This window comes from Camelus bactrianus, chromosome 31, assembly GCF_048773025.1.
Source record: "Camelus bactrianus isolate YW-2024 breed Bactrian camel chromosome 31, ASM4877302v1, whole genome shotgun sequence".
NCBI classification, from domain to species: Eukaryota; Metazoa; Chordata; class Mammalia; order Artiodactyla; family Camelidae; genus Camelus; species Camelus bactrianus.
Window position 1 is genome coordinate 15,213,214 of NC_133569.1, and position 21,676 is coordinate 15,234,889.

The window sequence follows — 21,676 nt, forward strand, 5'->3', positions numbered from 1 at the left end:
TTTGAAACCTTTAAGGTCAGTGTTATCTTATGCTTCTAGACTCATTCATTCAGCTGATACGTGTAAAAGCACTGTGTCTGTAGCAGAGAGTAAGGAAGTCATGGTTTCTGTTCTCAAGCTTCCGGTCTAGTGGAGACAGATTGAACAAGAGTCGCACTGTGAGAGGTGAGGTGTCTGATGTGGGTGTATGTGGGTGCTTACCTCGTTTGTAGGAAGGCATCAGCAAAGACCTCTTAAGTGTTGTGAGATCTGCCACCTGAGGGATGAGTAGAATCTGGCAGAAGAGTGGGAGAAGGATGAACAAGGCAGAGGGCACAGTTACGAGGGAGGGAGCATGTCTTGAGGGGTGGAGAGTGGGGGTCCTGCAAGCAGACTCAGAAGGCTGAAGTGTGCCTCTGCCGTGGGGGAGCAGGACATGGTGACGCTGGCCACATGGCGAGGGTCTTGTAAGGATTTTGACTTTATCCTGCAGTCTGCTGGGAGAAGATCAGATTCTTTTTTTGAATTTTGGAGCTGATCACTCTGTAGTAGTGTAGCAGTGTAGTAGAGTGGATTGGAATTTGGATTGATGGGTGGTTTGAGCAAATTTGGGGAGGCCAGTAAGCCTTCTGTAATAGTCTGCAAAGGCTGATGATGGGGGCTTGGTGAGAATTCAGTATTAAACTCTACATTCTGAGAACCCACTGAAATAGGTGAAAAACTGCATCCTTGGATAAAGCAGACAGCATGTGCCTGCTTTAAGAAGTGTAAAACTTTATATAGTGTGTATATATATATAGAATCAAATCTCACTTAAGGATCCTGATTTCTGTTAGGAGTCTGTTTCCTAAAGATAGTACACAACTATGTTGTGAAATCTTAATTTTTTCCCTCTCTAGTGGAGTCCCTTGTTTATTTTTTGAAAATGAAATTTTAATATTCATGTTATCAAGTCTTTGGTCATACTGATTTAAAAACAGATCTTTCTTTTCAGTTTTAAATGGATCTGACTACCACTCTGGAATACTTGACGCTTAATTAACTAGTATGGCAGGGAATTCAATCTGCCCAAATGTTAAGAAGTGCCATTTAAAGTTTGGAAGCCTGAAGCATGACAGGGCTGAGGTGACCATAGCCAAGCCAAGTGGGCTCTTTTTTGAGTAATAAAATAGGCTTTTTAAGTGAGCACAATTTCGCGGAGTGTGTCATAGCAAGACTGGAGAAACAGGTGCCAGTGGTTGGGGGCCTCAGGATGAAACCACAGGCCTGGCCAGAAGATTCCTTATTGTTTTCATCTCTCATGCAGCTCAGGTAAATATGGGGCTGTGCTCGTAGAAGTCATTTGTGTTCCCTATCGTCTTTCCCGTCCAGGAGGAGTAGAAACTACTTTACACAGCAGATTTATGAGAATATGATAAGAAAATTTTAGAGTTCAAGTTTGAACTTCTCTTACTGAGAGTTGAAGAGAAAGAAGCGTCAGTGGAGAGAAGAGAAGATGGAGGGGGAGTGTTTCGTTTTCTCTTAAGGAATGGGAGGGTCGGCCCTATTTATAGGAAGAGAAGGAAACAACAGAAAGGAAGAGATTACATGTACACTAGAAACTATTCATTTGCAAGAAAATGACAAAATGACAAAATGACACACTGATACCTTCCTGGAGTTAGCCAGCTGCAGGGCTTGAGGGCGCAGTCCCCACCACTGCCCTCACTTCTGACACCAGTTGCAAGTTCAGATGGTTCCCAAAACTGCCATGATAATTTGCTGGAAAAACTCATGGAACTCGCTGAGAACTGTTATCCTCAGCATTATGGTTTATTATAGGAAAGGGATACAGATCTAAATTAGCCAAAGGAAGAGACTCAGGGCAGAGTCTGGGAGAATTCTAGATGTGTAGCTTTGGCTCTCCTCTGCTGTGGAATCAGGGTGGGCTCCCCTCCCAGTATCAGTGTATAATAGTATGCATGGAGTTGCCAACCGGGGAGCTCACCTGAGTACCTTTGGTGTCCAGATTGTTACTGGGGCTTCATTTATGCATGAATGATTGATTGACTGAATGCCGACAGAGTTGAACTCAGTCTCCAGGTCTGTTGATACTGTGTGACCAAAACCCCCGCCCTAAATTGGTCTTTCTGGAGTGGCCAGTCCCCACCCTAAGTCTGTTGGGTATGGCCAGCCCTACCCTAAGATCTGGTGTAACCAGCTCCTCCCATAAACAAGGACACTTCTATCAGATATGACATAGATTATCTCCCAGAAGCCAAGGCAAAGGTCAGGCTTCAATTTGGGCAAGGCCACCTTTGCTCCACACTTAGATTCTAAAAGGATTGCCTTGAGTTGTAAAAGGATTGCATGGAGTTTTATGTTGAGATTGATCTTGAATAAGGGCAAGGGTGGAAACAGAGAGATGAGTTAGGAAAATTGTTTACAATAGTCCAGTGGGAATGTTGGCTTGACTCAGCTGACAGTGGTAGGGATAAGGTAATAAGAAGTGGTTCCAATCTGGAAACATTTTGATGGAAAGCGGCAACAGGATTTGTTGATGTATTGGAAGTATGTATGATAGAAAGAAGGAGTCCAAGATACCTCCGGAGGCTTTTGGCTTGAACAACCACAAAGGATGGAGATGCCATTACTGAGGTATTGGAAAGCCAGTTGTCCATCATAAGAATTAGGTGGCTCCCACCAATTAAGAAAAAGTCATGAAAACCAGTCCTGTACTGATGGTATCGCAACTCATTAAAGGAAAGTCATTCCTTATGTTTTAGATGTTTGAAAAAAAATGTATTATACTTTATAACCCTGATGTCAGGGCCCCAAATGAACAAAAGACTAACTTACATGTTATGAATACTCTTATATTGATTCTTCTAATAATATTAGCAAAGTGATCTAAACTACATTTAGATATTTTGAGTTATTTCTGAATAGCGACAGTAGTAGAGTTTCTGGACCTGAAGTTATTCAACTTACTGAAACTGGTGAGATTTTTCAGTTCTTGCTCTGTATGTCATATATGTATATATGCATGAGTTATGTCATATTTCTTCATTTCTGGCAAGAGAAATAGTTTCGTTACGCTCTCTGCCGACCTAGTAAGTTGGTTTATTTGGGTCAATTGAGAACATTAATCTAGAGGAACTGTTAATACTGAAATCAGTTATTTGTTACTTTCATGTAGATTTCCTGTACTTTGATGGTAGTTATTTTTGTACAGGCTCAGTTCCTTTGTTGAGTTTAACAGTGAATATTGGTAGTTATTCACTGGATAATACGGAATAATCTAAGTGTACCCTAATTTTAACTTAAAAATCAATAATTAAATTGTTCCAAGTAGCCAATTTTTGTTAGTATTGCTCTGTGTTGATGTTATGAGCAGAATGATTGCAAACTGTTCCGGTATCCGTCTGTTTCCATACATAACTTGTCGTCTGACACTTGTCAGCTAGAGTTTGTGCTATTCTCAAGCCCCAGTCACCCAGTAATATCTTTGCTGCATTATGGAAAGTAAAAAGTCAGCTTAATACTGTTTAGGAAATTTCTCATCATTGGAAATTGTGACTAGATAAACTTAATTCTGATTACATTTAAATTTGTTTATAGCAGTTAAAAAGATTAGCTAGAAGAGAGCTGTTCTGTTCAGAAGCAAGTTGAGGATCAAATTGTTACTTCTTGGCACTCTACTCTGGCTTAGTTCTTCCTCTAGGCTACTAACTTGACTTTATTTCCTTGTTTTGCAAAGCACACAGATTAGTGAAATGAAACAGACTGGTGTTACTGAAGTTAGAGAATACGAATCTTTGGTCGTACATATACTTTATTAAGAGAGAAGTTTAAAGTTCTTCATGTACAAGGAATTTCATCCTGGTGGTGACAGATCATTCTTCAGTGGTGAGGTGCACTGGCTTTTCCGTTTCTCCCTGCCTTTGTCCTTCCTCCTCCTTTCCTCCCTCTGTTTCTCCAACTTTCTCACAATTTATTAAATATCTAGAGTCAAATCTTAAAAAAATTAATATAGTAATTAGCCTAGCTTAAAAAAAATATGTTCAACCTTGAATGATGTAGATAAAAAGAACAATATTCCCAGATATTTTATGGAATCAGAGCTAAAACCCTGACTGCTCTGTTGCCTGAGGTCCAGAATATTTTAGAGAGCACCGTTAGACAGAGCCAAGAGCCATGCTGCTGTTTAACTTCTTCAGGGAAGACTAACCCCATACATAGCCAGTACCCCACAGCCACTATCAACTATCTTTACTGCTGGGAAGTTTTTCTTATTAATTGAATTCTGTATGCTTCAGCAAAAGCCTATGTATGTTCTTAATATAACTTGAGAATTTAGGAAAAAAAGACCTCTTTCTTTTTAGAGTTATTTGTGTATGTATACCACTCATGCACACATGTACACAGACACATCTAATCTTCACACACATGTTAATGTGTCTGTAGAATAAGTTTCTAGAAGCTTACTGACTGTGCCAAAGAGTATGTGCAGCTTTGATAGCTGTTGTCAACTTGCCCTCTGTAAAGACAGTAGTAATTTCAGCTCCCTCCAGCAGTGTGAGAAGGTGCTTATTTCTCCACAGCTTCACCAACAAATTGTTTTGAATTTTTGCGTGTCTAGTTCGTGAAAAGTAATTTCTCAGTATAGTTTCAATTATGTACAGTGTTGATCGTCTTTTTGTTTGTATTCCTTTCCCGTGAGTTGCTGACAGCTTTTGAATATACCTCTCTGACTGTACCTTCTGACTTTTCATTTACTCAGTAAATACGCTCTGAGGAACTTCTGTCTGGCACTTTGTGGACTTGGGAGATACCAAAGTGAAAAACATGCTGTGGGTTAGTTTTTGTTTTTAAGATGGAAGACACTTTGCAATGAAATACGCTTAAGAAGATAAGCCAGGAAAAGAGGATGCGCTTGAAGACTCATGAAGCAAAACAGCTGGTTGATGGAGGATTTAGGGAATCAGGAAACACTTCTTTACTCAGAGATACACGTGAATTGTATGTGATGTCCTGACGTCATTTCTGGGTCTTCTGCTCAGAATTCAGATGGTCTGACTACAGAATTTACTATTTGGGAACACATTCCACATGATTAGCGTTAACATTGCTGCAGTAAAGTGGAGTATTAAAAAGGACTGAAGGTTCTGATGCTATGGGGTTTCTAGTAGGTGTGTACACACGTGGATCCAGTGTTCTTTACCAAGGCCCCCTGACGTCTCACTTCCGCATTTCATCTCTCTTTGTCTGGACGTCCCACGGCTTGTGATGGAAGGGCCACAATCTGCCTTAGTTGGAAGGGGCCGTATGTAGTATTTCTTACAAGGTTCTCAGTGACTGTCCTGTACACAGAGTGCCCAGAGCAGAGCTAGACCAGAGCAGACCCCAAGTAGGTAGGAATGAGAACTAGTTGCAGAGTAGCCACCAAGGGGATTTTTTTTTTTTTCGAAGGCCAGATATTAGCCACAGTGGGGAGATCCTAGTCCCTTAGCCTAAAGAATTCCAAGGGGACCACACCACTGAGGTTCAGACTTTGAATGACCCTTTCCTTCCTATGTTGGCACCCTTGGCACTGTCTCTATGTAATGTCCAGGTCCTGGTTTTGGCCCCAGGTCCTGATGAATCCCAGGAGTGTGGATGGATACTATGAAGAGAGAAGAGATGAACCCTGAATTTCCCTTTAAACACCCACCGTCTGGCTACATTGCTCTAGTGGAAACACTGTTGTAAGACAAGTGTTCTTTGAGAAACTTAAAAACTTCAAATGCAGGTCTTGACCAGAAAGTGAAGAGGAACTGAATTTTAACTGTTTGCCTAAAAAATATTATCATTTGGTAAGCATTAAAAAAAACCCAAAACTGTAAGCTGAGAGTGAACGGTTTAACAGCAACCCAAAAGTAAATTAAAAAATGAAACCAGCCAACAGATGCAAACCACTTTACATGAATTAGATCAGCAACAAGGGTTTACTGTACAACATATGAATGTGAACTATATTCAATATCTTGAATAACCTTTAATGGAAAATCTGAAAAAAAAATAGCTGAATCTCTTTGCTGTGTACCTGAAACGAATACAATATTGTAGATCAGCTGTGTTTGAACAATAACAAAATGAAACCAGCCACTCAGTAGATTTACTTTATCTTAAATGCTAAATGCTGGTCTAGTTCTGGAACTGAAAATGACTCACTTGTCTTTCTAGAAGTATACGTTCTGAATATGTAACGGGATTGCTTTTTCTGTGCCTTTGAAGAATTAATTTTACTACTTAATTGTCAGACCTTTCTTGTAAGAAGTGTGATCAGGGTTTTCCCGTGCAGTCTGGCATGAGAATTCAGATTGACACTTGAGCTTTGTCCCTCACATATGCCTTTTCATTTTCCCCTGGTATATATCAAATAGATGAGTTTTTTTTTTTTTTTAAGTGAAGATTGGATTGTTTTCTCACATTTATTGTGAACTGGCAGAAAAATGGAAAGGATCATTCTTTGAGACAGTTGACTTGGCTGGATAGAAAATATTCCTCTGTGCCTTGTTTCTCTGTCCTCCTTTGCACCTTGATTTTAAAAATTAGATGCAAATGCAAAAATCCAAAACCCATAAATTTAGGATGAATTAAAATTCATGTAGAATTAAGATACTGTAATTTAGTCATATAGGATTTGACACTTAATGTGTGTAACCTTTTTCAGAGTGGCATTTTATGGTTGTTTATGTCCCATGAATATTCTCATTTACTTTCTGAGGAAAGTTATTAGCTTGAGGAAGAGATGGTCTGGGCATCTTAGTGGTCTTCCTATGGAAGTGGAAAGCAGATCTATATGCTTGGTAACATTTAAAGCCAAGGATAAACCACTCAAGAAGTGTTTATAATGATCAGATTTTTTTTTAAAGTCCCATCAGTGGATTTTAAAAAATCACTTAAATAGCTGATTTTCAAACATGACTGCAGAGATAAACCTTTTTAGATTTTAACACTATTTTCCACAAGAAGGGGAGAGTCTCCCTCCCCCTCCCCTCGAATAATCTGTCTTACTAAATTGAGAAGTCACTTGGCAAGTAAAAAGGAAGTACTCCTTGAAGGCAGAAATTTATCTTATTCTCACTTTTGAATTGCACCTGTTTTAAAGCACAGGTTCAGCAGGAAATATTCACTAGGTGACAGTCATTAAGGAGAGGTTAATGTGAGGTGCCCTCTGCCATAGAGCAGGGAAGTGTGCACCACACAGGAGCTTGCTTTCAAATAGGGTAACACGGAGAGCTGCTGTGTGTAGAGTGATTTAGTTCTGAAAGTTAGAAGAGACCTCAGAGGCGGTCTAATGTAGCCCATCCTCCTGATTTTATAGCCACAGAAGCTGAGACTCAGAGCGTTTGAATAGCCCGTGCAGGCTACAGCCAGTGATGTAGTGGCAAAGCCGGCACGGTAGCCAGAGTCCTCACTTGCAGCACAGTACAGTGCTCCCACTGGAAACCAGCGAGAAGACTCTCGGCAGGACGCAGCCGTGCTGGCACCCTGATCTTGGACTTGCAGTCCCAAGGACTGGAAAGGACAAGGGAGCTCTCTGAGGTCTTTTTTATAAGAGCACTAATCCCATTCAGGAGGGCCCTGTCTACTAATACTGTCACTTTTGGGTGTTAGGATTTCAACATAATGAATTTTGGGGGTGGGGGACACGATCATGTAGACCGTACCATATATTGGGGGACAAGGGTGGAAGCAGATCAAGATGGTTATCAGCGGAGGTGGTAAGTGCTCAGATTCTCGATATATTCTGAAAGTAGAGCTAATTTGGTCTGCTGATGGATACAGTGGTGGATATGAGGAAAAGAAAGTTGTCAAGGGTGATGCTAAGATTTGCGATGAGCTGGAGTTGCTGTGTACTGAGCTGAGGGAGACTGTAAGGGGCAGGCTTATCCAGAGAAGGTCAGGAATTTGGTTTGGGATGTGCAGAGGTCGCTGTTAGACATCTGAGAGCAGCTACTGGGTAGTAGTTGTGATATAGGAGTCTCCATTGTAAGGATGTGGTCCAGACTGGTGTATAAAATGTGGGGTTGTCAGCACAGATGGTGATTAACGTCCTGAAACTGAATGACTTTCCCAAGGGAGTAAGTGTAGACAGTGAGGCCTGAGAACTGAAACCAGGGGCACTGTAAGTTTTAGGGTTAGGGGGACAAGAATCCAGCAAAGGGCAGTGAGAAGGCCTGGCCAGTATGGTAGACTGAATACTGTGGTGTCCTGAAAGTCAAATGTGGGAAGTGCTTCATGGGAAAAGGTTGATGGTCTTGGTCAAGTCGTATGAGGACCACGAATTGACCATTAAATTTTGCCGGTAATGATTATTGATGACCTTGATGAGAATTTTCTGTGGTACAGGCTGAGGGCGAGGACCTGGGGTGTGGGCTCAGGGGAAGATGGAGGAAGGTGATTGGAAGGTGAGTGTAACGGGGAGAATTACAGCTTGTTTGTATGCTAATAGAAGGGATCCACAGAGGAAGATTTTGATGACGTGAGAGAGGAGAGCTGGAGCTAGTGCTGCAGCCTTGCGTTGGTAAGAGAAGGGAGGAGGTCAAAGACTGAAGTGAAGAAATTGGCGACTAATCCAGACCAACAGCAGGAAAGGGGAGTATATGGGTGCGCTGCAGGCCAGCGGGTTGATGCTGAGGTTGGATGGGATGGACCTGTTGGCTTCTGTCTGCTGAGTGAAACAGGAAGCAACAGCTGTCAGCTGAGAGTTAGGATTAGGGAAGAAGGTGTTTCAGGGTTGCAGAGAGATGGTGTGAAATAATTATCCGGGAAAGTGGGATCAGTGGATTAAGATGTAGTTTGATTAGGGGGCGCCTAAGGGCCCATCTGAGGTTAGTGGTGGAGGTTTTTCTCCTCTCGTATTAAACTGCTCTGGGGCTGGCATGAAGTAGACAGAAAGCTGGATATAAGAGTATGGGTTTTTCTTGCCAGGTGCCATGAGATGAGAGGGGCAGGAGCGTATTCAAAGGGCATGATTACACTGATGGACGCTGAGATCTAAACTGGGATGTGAGGATCAGGACAGGAGAGGGGTAATGAAAAAATGGTAGGATCAATGATTTGAAGGATCTATTAGGGTAGAGGAATTGTTGGAGCTGGCATCCCCAGGAAGTAGGCAACAGTCAGGACGACTGTGGTGGGAGATTAGGGTGCTTGAAACTGAGATGATTGGAAAGGTTGCAGTTGCTGATAATGACAGAGTTTAGGGTAAAATCAGTTAACTCAGTAGCTTGTTTCCATCCTTTGCATATTTCCTGTTTTTAATAGGAAAAACTCAATAAAACATTTAGATTCTCTTTTACCTGTTAACTTCATTCTGGCTAGTTTCTTATTTGTTTAATTGATCCCATATTAATTGGTACAGTCTTAAGGGCTTCAGTGATTGCTTAACTCACTTTTCTTTTTTACTCCATTGATAAATCAAACATCTGCCGTTTTGTGTGTGAATGCTGAAATAGAAAAATGCAGTCTAATTTTAGCAGGAATTTAGTAGGAATTTTAGTAGTGCATGGAAATAGCCATGTCCTTTTTAGTTAACAGTATTGAAAGTTTCAAGATAAATCGAATTTTTTCACCAAATATAAAATGGTTAGCATAAAATCAGTGGTAAAACTACAATACAGTAACTCAGTGGTTGACAGAATCATGATCCTTCAATGATGTCACATCCTAATCCCCAGACACTGTAAGTATGTTTGTTACCTCACGCTGCAGAAAGGACTTTGCGAATGTGATTAAGTTAAGAATTTGGAGATGGAGTGATTATCCTGGATTACATAGGTGGGGTATGTAATCTAAGGGGGCCTGACAAGTGAAAGGAGGAGGCTGGAGGATCCGAGTCAGGGATTTGGAGGTGGAGGAAGGGGCCGTGAACCTGTGAATGCATGTGAGGGGGTCTGTGGAAGCCCGCCTAGAGCCTCCAGGGGAAGGAGTTCAGTCCATATGACTCCGGCGCCCATAAGACAGACTGACCTGAAGGCCAGCCAAGCTTGGTCATCGGCTGATGGGATATATTGTATCTAATTAGAGGTGGGACTGTCAGCAAAGGGGTTGGTCAGTCAGGTAATGGAGGCAGTTTTTAATACTGTTTATCCAGCTACCACAGAGGATCCTGTCTAGTACTCAGTGGTACCAGAGTAATACTTCTGTGGTAGGGCTTCTTATTGTTGAATGATAAAGACAAATGAGGTAATTAGTATGTCCTGCCATTGTTGATTTTTCCTAAATTGTGTAGGACTGAGACCATGTCCAACAGAGCTGCTCTGAAATGAAAATGAGACTGTTTACCCTGGTTTTTTTTTTTTAAACATATGTTAGATTACTGATTCTTTGCTTAGATTTCTATGCTCGCTAAACAAATGCTTGATTCTAATTTGGCTTCCTGTGTGGCATGTGTATATGGAAAGAGTTCATTGAGCAAATGATTCAGTTATCTGATTCCTTTTGATTATATATTGGTTTCCAATACGGTTTGTCTGTGGACAGGGATGGATGGTAATACATTGGCCAGAGGCTCTCATTTCTCTTGGTCTCCTTGGTTGTTACAGTTTTCATTTAACATTGCGAATTGGTGTTCTCATTTTAGTTAGTCCATCGGAAGTCAGTCCATCCCTGGGAGATGGCTCTATTCGACACACTTAACATCGTTTTGCTGACCCTTCGAGGATTAGTCTTCTCTGGATCTTGGAAATTCAGCAAGCTAACACAACCTCAGGAGGCCTGTGAGACTTAAGATGTATTCCCCTGGGTGACTTAGCCCTGCTTCTGCAAAGCTGAGAAATAAACATGAGTGAGCTTTGCTTAAATTTGAATTTTTGTAATTGAAAACCTGGAAAGTGGCAAACACTTTAGTTTTCAGAATCAAAGTAATTTCAACACCTGGATAGGTGGGGGAAAATAGGCCAAAAATAAGGTGAAATACAGCATAATTAAGTGTAGAGTTCTGTACTGTTTCATTAAAAAAAAATTGAAGTGTTGGTTGTAAGAAGATAGAGACTTAGAGTTTCTAGCAAGCTTACTGTAAGTCAGGAGAAGGATGGTACCAGAGAAGCAGCATAGTGTTGGATGGTATTGATACAAGTGTCATATTAAGAACATGGGAGATAATTAGTTTTGTTGTCCTGGTACTAAACATTGTAAGAGGGTCTTGGGCATCTTATGGGGTTATTAAACAGTAAACAGAAGAGTGATCAAGATGATAAACATGTAGATAAAGACGTCATAGACAGTTGGCCCTCTGTATCTGCGGGTTCTGCATCCAATGATTCAGCCAATCTCGGATTGAAAATACTAGGAAAAAAAATTCCAGAAAGTTCCAAAAAGCAAAACTTGAATTTGCCAACTGCTGGTAACTATTCACATAGCATTTACATTGTGTTAGTAGTCTAGAGGTGATTTAAAGTATATGAGAGGATGTGTGTAAGTATTAGGCAAGCACTGTGCCATTTATATAAGGGACTGGGGCACGTGCCTATTTTGGTATCCACGGAGGAGAGGGGTCTGGGAACCAAGCCTCTGTGGATACCGAGGGGTGACAGAAATGGGAGTGTTTAGCCTGGAGGAGAATTTAGGGTTGAGGAGGAGGTGGACACAATAGTATTTGTACATTACAGAATTTGTAGGTCTAGAAGTCAGAACTAGTGCCAGTGGGTAGACATTGACTGAAAGGCAGCACTTTGATGCTGTACTCCCATAGCAGATGTTGGATTACCTGTGCACATCCATGCCCTTTCTCTGTTCCTTCTTCCTATGGGAACCTTGGTTTTGTTTACATAATCTACCCTCTGTGTAGAGCCTTGTCTTTCAAGAGAGGCAGACCCCAGCTTCAGGGGGCGGGCAAATCATGATCAGTTTCAGCCAATCACGGTAGACCTGTTTTCCTCGTTGGTGACTGGCCATGTGTAGTTCTGGTCGATAAGATGTGTACCGGGGATCTTCAGACACAGGTATCCCTCTCTGATAAAAAGATTCAGAAGGGGAGAAGTGATCTTACACTGTAAAGTCTGCATGTGAAGCCTGGAGTGATAGAAGCCATCTTGACATTACAAGGGGAGCTAAACCAGCCTGCTAATGGCAGAGTGAAAAGAAGTGAGGAACCTGGCCTTTGATGATGTTGGACCACCGAAGTAACAAGTCTTGGAGATACATGACCTCAGGGCTTCTTATTGTTGAATAATAAAAACAAATGAGGTAGTTAGTATGTCCTGCCATTGTTGATTTTTCCTAAATTGTGTAGGACTGAGACCATGTCCAACAGAGCTGCTCTGAAATGAAAGATTCTTTTCCAAGGAAGCAGTCTTTTTATCCTTGGAGATATTTAAGCAAACGTTGAATAAACAGTTGATAGACTCGGGATTCCAGCATTGGTGAATGTTTGCACTAGATGACTTTAGCTCCAGTTCTAACTAAAAGATTCAGACTTTACCATTCTAAAAACATATAGTAAGAAAGCAGTCCACAGTTCAGACAGAAGAAGTTGGGACCCACTTAGCTTCTCCACTTGGCGCCCTCTCATCTCTCCTAGCATCTCTACTTCCTGGAAGGTGAATGTGGGGCACTGTTCCTCATCTTTTTGGCTGGCCTGTTTCCCCTTCTCTGAATGTGTTGTCTGCTGCTTTATGGTTTCCAGAGAAAAGGAGATAGGACATAATTATATTTTAGTGTAAAAGACCTTTTCTGTTGTTTAGATGCACTGATTTAGGGAGAGAAGACAACATTTCATAGTAGATACCAAAAGTTTTATTTTACTGCAGTGATTTAAACGATCTTAATCTTTTTAGTGTAGTTTTTTGCCTTTTGGAAAATAGACCAATTATTCCAGTGTTACTAACAGAGGATGTTGTAGGAACACAATGACGTGATAATACTTTGGAAAATAATAGTGGTAGGCATTTATTAGAAATGCTTTGTGCTATTTGAATAGTTTGTAAGTTGGGAGTACATCCTTTATTATATTGAGGCCAAAATAAGTAGCTCATTATTCAATTGATGTCTCTTTGAATTTCAAGATGATGGTGAGAAGCTAAGTAATTTTAAAAACAAACATGAAATACCAGCGAATCTACCTTTATTCACTGTGGACATCACTGGAAACATCCGTTTTAAATCATTCTTATTGTTTAATTGGATTGTCTTATTTTAGAAATAAAGGCAAAAAAAAGTTTTAATTCAGGTTTCAGTTTCTTACGTGACCCAAATGTCGTATAGAAAGAGAGAAGGATTGTCCACATATTATTGTGAAGTTTCTTTTAGAACTTGGCTTTTCTTTTCTTATAAAGCATGTTTAGCTTAAGCTTATCGGGAAAATAAACACTTACGGTTCTGATTTTTCAGAAATGACAGTCTTCTCTTACACATTACCATAGTGTTTCAGAAGTTGTAAGACGGACTCAAAAGTAGTCAAGTTTGACTTCTGGAATTGTGACGTAACTGGTAGTTTTGTAAGCTGCTTTTTTCCTTCTTATTTTAGACTTCTGTTTCATTAGCTTTCCCAGTACTTATTCTGATACTAAAACTTCTTCTTATCCAATCCCAGGTTCCTCCATCTCCTGGCCAGGAAAGGTTGTTTTTGTTTTTGTTTTTGTTTCGAACCATGGCTGACTCTGAGCGGTCAGCGAGCGGGGTTCTCGTGCTCCTGCTCTGGGCAGCTGAGCTGCCCTCTCGGTTGCTGACAGGCTCCATCTTCCCGATGCCCTTCGTCCGCGCGGATCGGTTCTGTCTGTTTCCCGCCTGCTGCACTCCTGTCCGTTCTGTGGGGCTTAATCTCATTTTCAGCCGTGCGATTGCGTTAATAGATGTTAACGTGTTTAGCCTTCCACCCCTTTATTTAAAAAAACACCTTATCTGGGAACTCTTGAAGACAAATTTTGGCCTTGATGTGCCCCATAAATTGTGCCATGGGCACCAGCGGCCTCTGTGGCGCCTGTTGCCCTGACAGCTGGAGTCGGTCCCCCACCCTTGCTGCCCGGAGCCATGGTGATTGTCTTGCGTCCGGTCTTCAGCTCAGGACTCAGGGCCAGCTTTTCAGGCCAGGGGTCTGTGCAGTTGCACAGGGCCCCACACTAGGTTTAAAGTTTTCCTATTGCTGTCTTGAATTTCTTAATTTAAACGAATTTTTTTTTAACAAGGGCCCTGCATTTTTGTTATGCGCTAGGCCTTGGAAATTATATAGCTTTTAACTCATTGCCTGCTTCCTCTCCTCCATTTGCTTCCAGCTTTCCCTGTGGGCTTTCTGTGCTGCCTCATATCTCTCTGTCTTCTGCTCACTCCACTTACTTTACCCCCTGGTGCCCTACGGTCCCCATAAACGACTCCCTCATATCAGTGGAATCTACAGAAATCATTACATCTGAACTACCTGATAACTGCCTAGCTGGTAGCAAGGTCAGGGCTACCTGTTACGATCCTTACAGCTATTTTAAGGTTAGTCCCTAGGGATCCACAAATATCATTCCGTTATGTTTACATTTTCATTTGGGACCTTTTAAAGTCCTGCACTATTAATATTTTAACAATTAGCCTGCTACATATCTAATACTGTGTAATACACTCTGCTTAAACCAGTTTATTAGAAAACATTTATTTGAAGATGCAGAAAGAGTGTTGACCGATTATTAAGGATCTGAATACTTGCCAACAGATCAGGACTCCCAGCTAGTCAGTTGTGTTTGAAGGATCGTGTGATACAGTACATACAAAAGTACTTTGTAAACTCTGGGTTTTTGTCAGGTGCCAGTTTCCTTAAGCGTAATTGTTTATCATCCTTGTATACTGTTGATGGAATGTGAGCTGGTAGAGCCACTACAGAAAACGGTGCAGTGCTTCATCAGGAAACGACAAGTAGGATTACCACGTGACCCAGCAATTCCACGTCCTCATGTATACACGGAGGAATTGGAAGCAGGTTCTTGAAGGAGTGTTTGTACACCCACGTTCAGAGCAGTGTCATTCACAGTAGCCAAAAGGTGGAATTAACCCAAGTGTCCCTCAATAGACAAATGGATAAGCAAAATGGAGATACATAGACAAATGAATATCATTCAACCTTAAATAGGAAGGACACAAAAAATAAACACATGAACCTGGAGGACATTTTGCTGAGTGAAAGAAACCAGACACAAAAAGACAAAGACTGCACGATTCCACTTACATGAGGTGCCTGGAGAGTAGTCAGATTCATGGAGACCAAAGAGCATGGGAGGTGTCGGGGGGAGAGGGGAGTGAGCGGTTAGTGTTTAATGGCTGCAGAGTTTCAGTTTTACAAGATGAATTCTGGAGATGGATGTGGTAGTGGCACAAAGTGTGTGAATATACTTAATACCACTGAGTTTTGCGCTTCAGAACAGTTACGATGGTAAAAAAACAACCACAACAAAAAAAAGGAAAGTAATAATCCTCATTATGCGGGGAGTGAGGAGTGCTTGGAGACATAGTGAAACAAAAAAATGGCAGAATGTTGATAATTGTTGAAGCTGAGTGAGTGTACATGACTGTACTCTAGTCTATTTTCTTAGTATAAATTTGAAATGTTCTGTAGTGAAAAAAAATTTTAAGTGATTGTCATTCAGTTTAGAAGACTAACTGTATCCATCAGGGAATTCTCCTGGTGGCTGCAACTGTCCACAACTGTGGACATTTCCAGTGAGGAGAGAGGGATGTGGCTGGCGAGGAATGGGACAGACTGACTAGCAGAATGATGTCGCTGTTCAAGAGAAGGACACTGAAAGAGATGTAACTTCAGAAGCAAGAGTGTCTAATAGGAAATTAAATTGCCTGAGTCCCCGTATGTGCTTTTCTTATTAGAACAGTTACTGACTGAGACCAGGAAAATTCTAAAAATTTTTATTGTGCGTCAGTATTCTTAATTACTGTATACTTTCTTCTGATGAGCCCAAACAGGGTGGTATTTGTTGCCTGTGTTGCTGGGAACTGCAAAAAAAAAAAAAAAAAAAAAAAAAAAAAAAAAAAAAGACACGATTACCCAACACTGTAAAGTTAATATTAAAAATATGAATGCCTGCACTTCATGGAGCATGACATTTATCATAGACATCTGTAAGACAGTGTGGCTCTGTTTTCCAACACAGGCACTTTTTTCTATTTCTGTTGTGATTCCAAACACAGGCATTTTGGAATCACATGGGCAGTGTGTCCACCATGGGCAGTGTGTCCACCCAATTATAAGATGTTTCAGTTATTAGTCTGATCATTTCTTTTAGACAGCACAGTCTGTTTCTGTTAACAGGACTGAAGCATGTCAAAGGCCTAGAAACGTCTTAATCTACTACTAAGAAAACTAGACACCAGAAAGCAGAAACATTCTGATACGTATACACATTCAACTTCAAAATGTGTAATATCTGGTCTTTTAACCGTTTTAAAACAGAGGATGAAGGAGATGAGAATTTTTTTTATCAGTTACACTTAAATTTTATAAGTTCTTACTCTTGGTTTTTTAAAAGACACATAATGTGGGGAATTTAGTACAAGAACAGTGAAAGTACATTTTATTTGCTTTGTATAGAAAATATCTAATTAAGCTTAATTATGTGATGGGCTGATTCTGGGTACAACTCATTTGATTCTGCAGACATAGTGAAAAGCCCTGCGAAGATAAAGTATCTACAGCTCATGTTGGAGGAAGTACATTCGTTTCTAAAATAAATCTTACATTTCTTTCTAGGTCTGTACCAATAGTTCTAGTGGAATGTGGGCAGAGCCCTTAAATGTTGAACCTAACAAATTTGACATCTTGCCCCACCTGCCAGGATAAGGTGAAAATACTTGCTGCTTATTTTCATTTAATAGAAGATAAGTATGTCAATTTCCTGCTAAAGTCTATAGACGTGGTGGCCATTGACTGGTAGCATTTGCCAAAGTTATTACAAGTGGAAGGAATAGCATACTCTACAAAGTTTCAAAATGAGTAGCTCATACACATGCCTGTGAAGGGACCTGAACAGTGACTTGCAGGATATAATGGCTAGTGTGGGATGTCATCAGTTTGTATTCTTTGCAACTGAATAATCATACTTTTCAATTAAATGTATGTTTTACCTTGATGTCAGTTATCTAATTTTTATCATTTTAGTATGGGAGAACACACCCAACTCCTGTGGTAAGCACAAGTGAATGGCAGGGTAATCCGAACACTGTGCTCACAGACTAATCACATTATAACAGGGCATTTATTTAAATAAATTTCTTGTTTGAGTTAATATTTCATCACTATGAAAGAAAACAGTGTAAATCCATAAGATAAGGCAATTTCAAATGTACTAGTAAGAGGGAATCTTAGTAAATGTGGTCGTGTTCTTGCACTGTTTTAATTACCTTTTTGTCAGTCTGTTTTCTTCCAAGACTGATTTGTCCACTGCGCACATTTTAAATACCATGTATAAAACATTAAGCTAAATACTGAGAGAAGTGGAAGATACAAGAATCAATGACAGCTCATGCCTTCAAGCTCAGGGTAGAAGCCATTTTAGAAGCTGAATTGTCAGTTGAAGACAGAAGATTCTGTGTGTTTGGAGCACACAGGCAGCCTGTTAGAGAGTGGTAGGGCTGAAAGTCATGCTGCAAAGAGCTAAATATTTAAGAGTGATAAGTAAACACTGTCCCTGGTACACCTGGGATAAAGCCCACAGTCCTCTCTCCACCATGTGAGATGGCTGGCCTGACTCTCCTTCGGTCTTCTCTTGACACATTGCCCTTTTTTCTGGTCCTCCAAGTCACCATGTTCTTTCCTGTCGAGGACTTTCACACATCTAGTTCCCTTTACCTGGATGCTACTTCTCTTGTCCTTTGCCTCGCCAATTCCTATGCAACCTTTCCAAGACACCCCGCCATTGCTGCTGTATAAGAGCCACCCCCCCACGCACCTGAACACCACTCATACAAAAAGAGAAGAGCCCCCCACTGAGGTTGTACAGGATGACAGCCCAACCTGAATTAGTTCCCCCTGTTGAAACTGTTAAAGCCTCAGGTGTTTTTCTTTTGTGACAGTTGTTTTGAATTCATAAGTGTATCAGCTTATCTGTGTAATGGAATCATAAACGCCCTGAGGGAGGGGCCTTGCCAGTTTGTGTCCCCAGGCTCTGGTACATAGTCACTTTTCAGGAAATGTTTTCAAGCGAATGAACAAATGTAGATCACTCTTCAAATCTGGTGGTTCAGCAGTAAAGAAAAAGAAGGGTGTTAGTTGAAATCAGTGATGTGTTCACGGGAATGGATCACGGGTCAGTCTCAGGACCGGGAAACTGGAATATTTCCGTAGGCAAAAGGAAAGGAGCCATTTGAGGAGAAACTGAAGATGTAAAAGGACGAGGGAATCATTTGTGGATTACAGTTCTACAGGAGTTACGTGATGGAAGGGTTAGCCTTAGAAAGAAGAGGATGCCTGTGTACCCTTAGATAGAAGAGAGAAGGGTTTGGAAATAATAATCTAGTAGTGAGGACTCAAGTAAAATCTAATCAAGTAAAAGCTGGGATCTATAACATACGTGATAAAGGAGGGAGCACTGACTGCTTACAAATAAGACCAGCTTACAGTTTCCCTTGGTTAAGATTTGAATACTTCAAAATGTAAAACTTACAGACTCATATTATGAACATCAGTGGGAAGTGAACTTCAAAGCTTATTGATTTTGTTAATATTTTCACTTGAGGCAAACCGTAACCTAAACCTGTATATGACTCAAAACATTTCTTTTCTCCTTTTTCTAAATACTTAAGTCTAAATTATAATTTATTACTTTAAAGCATGATTCTGAGAGCTGTAAACTTCAGTCAAACCGTTTAACTGTGTACCAGTTCTCTAGATGTTAAATTTAGTTGAGCTTCACATGAAAAATTAAGGAAGATAAGCTAACTCAGACACGTGTTTATGACCCTTGATTTAAGATAAACATAGAGCTTAAACTGAATCAGGTGCATACATTTCAGTGTTTTTTGGCAATGTACCCTATTCCCACACAGTTACAGAATTTCATTAGTATACATAGATAAAGCAGAGTAATGCAAAGCATTAAACAATGTTAGTGTAGATGCAAGTGACAATTTATGTATTCTATTTAATTTAATGAATGTATATGAATGGTATAAAAATCATAAGAAAAAATCATAAGATATTTGTCTTTATTACACTACAGTTAGGGCCAACTCTTTAAATGTAACATTGGCAGGAGAATTTCTGAATTTTAAATTATGGCTTCAGTTGAATGAAGTACTCTTACATAAGTGATTTCGAAGGTACTTGGCAGATTTAATCTTACAAAATGGTCTGAGACATTTAGATTTGGGGTTGAAAACCCCAGTGCTCTCCAAATGAAGGAGAATTAATTTTCAAGATTAATGTAGGATTTTGAAAACACAAGCTTTACACTAAAAGAGACTAACTGGTGAGAGGCGTTCACTTGCAGCATGAGAGTGGGGCTTCTCAGTGGGTTTTGTTTCCAGTCCTGCAGTCTCATTCAGTTGTCATACACACACTGCCCTCCTCCTCTCATGGAAGCAGAGCAATCCTTCTTTTCTGTCCCCTTCGCATCATAGCCCAGACCTGAGACAGAAAGTTAGGAATTAAATGGCTAGGGCCGCCCTCACTGAGGTTCGGAACCATCTTTCATAGTCAGCATGTGGCTTCCGATGCTTAGAAACATTCAGTATTTGCCGAATGAGTTAATGCTTGCTTTGTACAACAGGTTAATTTCCACGTGCTCTAGCATTACTGTTGGAACCAGGAGTTCTAAATACACACTTTTCTTTCTTGGTTTACGTGTGCAAAGAAGAGCTAAGTTGCTTTCTAACATCATTAGCTTCGTTAATCAGACTGTTACATTTAACGTTGTAAAAAAAAATAAACGTTTCATAATCTCAGGAGATAAATAAAATACAGCTCTAGCGTTGTAGAACCGCCTTGGGATTAAACTGTCATTGTTTCTATACCCAGCGGCCAGCGGGTAAGGAGAGCGCCCTTTCATTCTGAGCAGGACTGTGGTGCTCTGGGTGGGATCGCGTACGTTTTCATTCTTTTGTGATTAAAAATGGCGTCTAAGATTTTACTTTAAGTATCATGTTAGAGATTTCATTCCATGACCATTTGTTCATTCACATGTATTTTTATTTTTAGCTCTAAGGAAAGACATGAGGCCTAAGACTGAGATGAGGTGGTTTTGAGGCCATCTGATTTCTGGCTAGAAGGTGTGCGGTCGCCTCGTCCTGAAACCCCTGCAGACAGAATGGTAATGCAGAGCCAAGACACAGAGAGGCCTTCCTGTTTTCCATGTCTGTTCTCCTACCCCAGTTCCTTTCTTTTTAAGCTTAAATTTTTTTGTAAGTTGTGAACAAAAGGTATTAAACAACATGTTGACATATCCTAACTAAACTGGTTCAAGTGCTTCATAGCAAAAGGATTAAGTACAAAGTCTACATATTAATTGAACCTTTTAGAGTTGTTTAAACACGCTTTTTAAGAAATGAGCTCTTGTGAGCTACTTAGATAGCAACAAGATATTTACTCTACGAAAGCACCTGGGCCGTTAGGTATTTGCAGAGTGACATAATTTTTTTTTCCTTTGAAAACCAGTGTAGTTTGCTCTTAAAAGGGACTTTGGACTTAAGTTTTTCAGATGAGAAAGTAAGGATTCTTGCCACAACTTAATTTTTCTGTCAAAGAATTTTGATGTTTCATGTATGTGTGTGTTTATTTTTTACTTTTTAAACTGTAAAGTGCTCATTAAAAATGTTAGTTGTATCAGTTAACTCTGCTTTAATTATTACATGTATCTTAGTTCAAAATGTATTGTGGAGTTGAAGATAATAGTACTCTTTCATAGTGAAACGTTTTTTGAGGGGCACGGGGGCTCTCTTTATTAAGTTTATTGTGACGGACCATGTCCTGTTAAACATGGTGATGTGGCAGTGCTTATAAGGCAATTACTAGACTTAAATTTCCCCTGGAATAGAATTTCAATAGGTTCTTTGCTCAAGTTCAGATTTTATACTAAGCCGGTTTTTCGGAGTAAGTGTCATTTCATTTCCTGTACTACTTTGTAACAACATTAATAGCAAAAATAGTATTACAAATTTACTTATATTTAGCTTAAATTATGTTATCAGTTTGTTGAATTGATGAGATGCTGAGAAAATGAATTTCATCCTATTCCAGAGAGTAATGCAGAGGGCAGATTCTAAGGAATTGACAACATGAAGAATTTTTTTTTTTAAGTCGTGCTTATTTTCATGTTTTATTTTAGAGCCTCAGTTAGTTGTATAGTTCTAAACATTACCTCATTTCTCTGCAGACAGTGTTTTCTTATAAACAGTATTACAAATAGTATTTTACTGACAGTATTTTCTCCGATGTTGAGAGTGACTTAAAATGTATAAAATATATTCTTTTTATTCATGTATATGACTTTCTGTGGTGATAGGCTTATTCACATGCCATGTAAATCCAGGCACTGTTTTGGTTGACCAAGATTGCAGTGATTTTTATATCTGCGATCTCAATTTATACCTAAATAATTCAGCCTGGGCTTATTTGGAAGCAAAGTAATGTATAATAGGTTCTTTCTTTCTTTCTTTCTTTCTTTCTTTCTTTCTTTCTTTCTTTCTTTCTTTCTTCCTTCCTTCCTTCCTTCCTTCCTTCCTTCCTTCCTTCCTTCCTTCCTAC

The 21,676-nt window shown here is 40.1% G+C and overlaps 1 protein-coding gene and 1 long non-coding RNA gene across 4 annotated transcripts in view; both read left to right on the forward strand.

Annotated features, from left to right (window-relative positions):
* Positions 1 to 21,676, forward strand: part of XKR6 (XK related 6) — a 228,294-nt gene that overhangs the window by 32,327 nt on the left and 174,291 nt on the right. The gene's annotated exons all lie outside the window — the stretch shown is intronic.
* The window catches only part of LOC105079125 (uncharacterized), a 37,721-nt gene that overhangs the window by 10,333 nt on the left and 5,712 nt on the right, over positions 1 to 21,676 (forward strand). The window contains exons 1-2 of one of the 3 annotated variants that reach the window (XR_012503377.1): positions 903 to 16,778; positions 20,132 to 20,243. This is a non-coding gene — a long non-coding RNA (uncharacterized LOC105079125). The other 2 variants (XR_012503378.1, XR_012503376.1) reach the window with 2 other exon arrangements.